Source organism: Octodon degus, unplaced genomic scaffold (assembly GCF_000260255.1).
Source record: "Octodon degus isolate 3935 unplaced genomic scaffold, OctDeg1.0 scaffold00103, whole genome shotgun sequence".
NCBI lineage: Eukaryota > Metazoa > Chordata > Mammalia > Rodentia > Octodontidae > Octodon > Octodon degus.
Genome location: NW_004524679.1, coordinates 3,532,095 through 3,538,100, shown reverse-complemented (window position 1 = coordinate 3,538,100; position 6,006 = coordinate 3,532,095).

Genomic DNA, 6,006 nt, shown 5'->3' with positions numbered 1-6,006 from the left:
ATAGATAATAGTAAGTGAATATAGTGAAAAGGAGCAAAAGTACCATTTGAATTTGAAAGAAAATAAAGGGATAGAGGAGAAGAAAAGTTGAGATAGAAATATAAATGAAGAATAAATCAGGGCTGGGGAGATAGCTCTGTGGTTTAAGTGCCTGCTTAGCAAGTGCAAAGTCCTGAGTTGTTTTATCCCTTTGTACAAAAAAAGAAAAAAAAAGAAAGTACACAGGTTAGGTAAAATTACATGAATTTTCAAAGTCAAGTTATATGTTGGCTTTTATAATGTCTATTTTTAAATTTGTATTAAGTTTATTGGTATAATTTCGATAAACATAGTGATCATATTCATCATAGGGAATTTGTGCCTATTTATGATGTATCTTGATTTCTCTTGTTTTTCCCAACCTCATCTCCTCCCTTCAACCATTTTTCCCATCCTTATTTATAAAGCTTTGACAGCAATCAGTTTACAATGGATTAAACAATTATTATTTTAGTTTACGACATAACATATATGTGGATATAGTGAATATATATCTTATGTCATAAATCTAAAATGTAAAGCCTATAACATTAAAACTACATTTAATTCATGAAAACTGATTAGGGGCTGGGGAGATAGCTCAGTAGAAGAAGTGCTTGCCTGGCAAGTACAAGATCCTGTGTTCAATCCCCGGTTCTGAGAAAAGAAAAAAAAAGTGACTAATAGGTGATTTTTAAAATAACATGTATCTAGCAATTAAACATACAAAAATGACCAAAATTTGACATTTCTATTTAAGTTTGACCTTGTCATTCAATATTTGATATAAATCCATTTGCTTTAATGATACAAAACTTTTGTTGCATAAATGAAACACTTTTGCAAATTAGATGTCTCTTTGTGATAAATTGTACTTTCTCTTAACTTTTTTAATGAGACCAATATTCTTTCCAAAACTGATAATTTGTCCAGAAAATTTTGATTAATGTGTTACACCACCACCCCCCAGCTATTTCTTTCTTAAACTAAAAAATAATTTATCTGTTGACATAACAAATTATATGCTTATTTCTTAAGAGCAGACTCTTTTATTCACTCTCTTAAATTTATAATGCTGTGAGAGAGAAAATCATTTTATTTGATCCAAATTTCATTAACCACTTTAATGAAGTGGTCAACTACTTAGCATGGTCAACTACTGGACAAGGACATATGGTCTGTATAAATCCCACATCAGAGATAAAGTCCTAGAGTAATATATTTTTGTGAAACAATTCTTACTGAATTCTGGGAAGCCAAAAAGCTAAAAACTATTACAAAGAAAATTATGCAGGGAGAAATGTATAAAAAGGGGAAAGGAAGGTGGGAGGAAAGGCACAGGTATGCGCTAAGACACATTCCTCAGGATAGACTATGAAAATCAAATCTCAGGCAAGGATCCCAGGAAGGAGGAACTCCTTTGAGTTAGTAGTAAGAGCGCTCAGCTTCTCAACTTGAGTGTGCTTTTCTGACTCAGTGTACTGGCACTGCTGCTTTTGCAAGAGTAAGGATTAAAGTGCACTTTCACTGCTTCTGAATTCCATTGTTTTTCTTGGTCTGGACAAAAAAGTTTATTTTTTACATGACCCATCAATTATTGCCAGTGAATTATACCTTACAAAATTTCCAAAATTTAAATACTGCCTCAAATACAAAAACCAAGGAAATATATACAAGAATTCTATACATAATTGGAATACTTTTAACTGCTATCCTCAGTGTATTAAATATAGTTGTTTTTCCCAACTGTGGAGGCCTTGCAACATACAAAGCTAAAAAAAATATCTTATGATAGTGTCCTATTAACTAAAAGTACTTGTGGTGGTAAAAGTTTTTGCATTATATGATTGTGCTATAAAAGTATTTAACTTATGTTGGCCATGTGGCATTTCTAGACTTTTAAAAACCTCTATGAGTTTCTCACATAGGTCACAAGTCCCTACATAAAGATCTTTGGGTGAAACTTTGGGGAAAAAATCTGTATGTTGCATACAACTCAGTTTTCCTACCTTTATAACTTGATTAAGGATCAAAAGAACTGTGTGTCTGGAACAAGTATGATTTTCCTGGATATAAACAACAGACCTCTATATGACTAAAATACATATCAAAGTTCATCATGACAAAAAGCTGAGGGAGTCTGCAGTCTTGGGTTTCCTTGCAGATGTAGTGTGACCTCAAGACATGGCAGGCAGCTCAAACAGCCTGCCCATAGGGGATGTAAACAGAACCCCATTTCTTTTCTTTTCTTTTCTTTTCTTTTCTTTTCTTTTCTTTTCTTTTCTTTTCTTTTCTTTTTTAGTATCTCTTCAAATTTATAGAAAAGAAATCTTTAAGTCACATAGTATACAATAAATACTCATAAAAGCTAAATGTTCATTGCTAAAATGTCAGCTTTATGTTTAATTTTTAAAACATGAGGCTAGTTTGGAAGATTATAAACATTTAAACCATCTGCTGGGTCTTCCTAGTCCTCAGTACACTTGCTACATGATTTACTCACAGAAAAGTATTCATAAGTCCCCCTCACTTTAGGATTCTGGGTCAATGGATTCCTCTCATAAGAAACTCTTCCACTTCTATTTAGGCTGGACTAAATACAAATGACAAATTGCACTGCTATAAACATGGTTGCACATATATCATTGTGGTATGATGTTTTCAGTTCTTGAGGAAAAATACTCCCAGGTGAAGAGTACAGACTTCAAGCTCCCTCAGTTTTTTGTCATGATGAACCTGGTTTTGTATTTTGGTCATAGAGGGGACTGTGTTTATATCCAGAAAATGCATATATGTTCCAAACACTTGTTCCCTGACTTCAAATCATGCTACAAAGCTATTATGACAAAATCAGCATGCTACTGGCAAACAGTTTTCCTGCTTTTCATTCAAATCATATTTCTACAATCTAGGCGTTCTCAAATGTTCCTAGAACCAACAAAACCTAAAAATGACTGGATTAATATTTTTCTAAAACTTATGTAAGGTATTATCAAACTTTTAATTTTTCCTTTCTGACTTTATTTTCAAATAGTCTTTCTTTGACTTTTTTGTTCTTTTCTTTTAGTTTGATCTAACCTGTTATTGGTTCCTTATATTACTTTCTAAATTTCACTGTTTCAAGCTCAATATACTTTATAAAATTTTTAAATTGGTACCAGATCTTTGCAGTTTTATCTGTTAGAGTACTTAAATATTTCTCTATCTTTCCTTGAAGCTTATTGAGTTTCAATTTTAAACATAGGTTTAAAGTTCTCTAATAATTCTGCTTTATTGATTTCTGTTCAGTTTCTGGTAGTTTATTTTGTCTATTTGATGAAATCATTTACTCCTCAATGCTCTTAATTCTCTTTAGCAGTGAGCTCCTCAGAAATTTATTCATTTATTTGTAATATGGCTTTGTTTGTGGGTGATTTTCAATAAATTTTAAAGAGGATATTCTCTTTGAGCCTGTATTTTTCCCATAATTTTAACTTAAATGATAGCTAAGTCCATATTTGTCATGATTGGTATTGGTGTGCTATTAATTTTTCAGCTCTAGAAAATTATCTAAGTGTTTCTAAAAGCTTCACTTAATTTCAAATGTATGATACAGAGAAGTACCTTAAAGAGTACTTTATTAATTACACTCACTTTGCTACATTAGTACATACAAATACCGAACATTGATTATTTTTACTTTGGATTTCTCTACAATGTTTCCTCTCACTTTGTGGAAAAAAGGGTGGAGTTTCAACATGATTGATTTTGAATTCTCACTTGGGGTGAAGAAGTGCATTTCTAGGTATATCTGAGTAGGTCATACGTATATGGACTTCTTGCCCTGGTATGTATCCCCTTTTACTCAAGACACTATTCTGTTCTATTTCCCAGGTACAATGAACATAATGTCTCAGCTTTACCATACACTTCTCCTATGATGTTTCTGCTTTTCAACCAACCAAACATACACTGAAACTGTGAGCTAATTTGACTTTTCTCCTCTAAGTTCTGGCTATCAGGTATTTTGTTTGGTTATGCAGAAGTTGGTCAATAAGTAAAACTAATAGTTACTTCTGGGGCTATGCCTAACTTGTAGAGGAGCTTCCAGAACTGGTATTCAGAGGAAGTTTGAAGAAGAAAGCCAGAAAAACACTAGAATATTTTTATCAGTGCTTCATGTACAACACTGGTTAGAGCACAGAACATCAAAATGTTGATCTGAATGTAGACAGTAAAGGCTATACTTAAGATGCATCATTTGCATATAAAGGCTCTTTTGAAGTTTGATCTAGTGGCCATGTGGGTTACTCTGTGGCTGAAAAATAATTTTTAGTTTGATCACGTCCTGAGACTTTACAGGGAACAGATTTGATGGTGTTAGACTGACAAATCTGGCTGTGAAAATTTCAAGATAACATAACACTCAGATTGTGACATATGTACTGCTCATTTTAGTCACTAATATAGCAAGAAGCAAGAGGAAATGGTAGACAAAATATTTTTAATGTAAATTTAAAGTCAGATGGAACTATTTGTAGAGTTTAGAGGAAAGGAAATGTGGCTGTTAATAGATTCACATCATTAAAAAGAAATAAAGTTCTTTGTCTTTCCCTATTCATCTCTTTGGAAACAGAAATGTTTAATCTGTGTATTGTATCTTGTGATTATGTAGCATTATATCTTTACAGAGGTTAAGAGGTGAAAGCATTCCTTTATTCTCAGAAGAGATGTGGATGAAAAATTTTGAAAATTATTGAAATTTTTGAGATTTTGGGGGAAGGGAATACATATATCATTATACATGGGATTGTTATAAAGATGTTCCTTAAATATCTGTTCCTATACCTGTGATCAAGTCATTAAGAGAGGAGTTGAATATATAATGTAAATTAGATAATAGAAGAACAACCTAATATAAGGCAGACAACTAATCATGCTCCTTCATTGTAACTCCAAATACATGTCACATGTCTGAATCATGAATGACAAGTCCAAGCAGAATGACTTTGTTGTAAATATGAAACAATTACAACAGAGCTCATTAAAAAAACACTCATATCAGCTGTGACTGAGAAATTGATACAGAATTTGAAAATTAAGGATGCTTTTTTATTTTTTAACAAATACAAAATAATAACAAAAGCATTTAAAATGATACAAACTCTCATTTAGAAAGCAAAAGGAATTCAACAGTGGTTGTTGCATTACATGATGTTATCTTCAAATTAGTTGTTCAGGTTCATAGAAATAAATGTGCAAGATTTGATTAAAGAAAAATACAACCTGGAGGCAAGTATTATACTCATACCAAAATGAAGGAAAGACCCAAATAAGAAAGAGAACTACAGGCCAATTTCCCTCATGAACATAGATGCCAAGATCCTCAATAAAATACTAGCAAAGAGAATACAGCAAATTATCAAGAAGATCATACACCATGACCAGGAAGGATTCATCGCTGGGATGAAAGGATGGTTCAATATTCAAAAATCTATAAATGTAATACACTATATCAATAGAGCAAAAACTAAAAACCACATGATCATCTCCATTGATGCAGAAAAGGCTTTTGACAAAGTCCAACACTCATTCATGTTCAAAGTCCTAGAGAAAATTGGAATAGATGGCCTCTATTTCTGGTAAAAGCCATTTATGAAAAGCCAATGGCTAACATAATCCTAAATGGTGAAAACTGAAATCTTTTACTCTTAGATCTGGTACAAGACAAGGAGCCCTTTATCACCACTCCTATTCCATATAGATCTGGAATCATTAGCTACAGCCATTAGACAAGGGAAAGACATAAAAGGAATAAGAATAGGGAAAGAAGAAGTTAAATTATCTCTATTTGCAGATGACATGATACTTTAATTAGAAGACCCTACAAACTCCACCAAGAAGCTAATAGAATTAATACAGAAATTCAGGAGCATAGCAGGTTATAAACTCAATACCCAAAGGTCAGTAGCATTCCTCTACACAGACAACAAAACACACTGAGAGGGA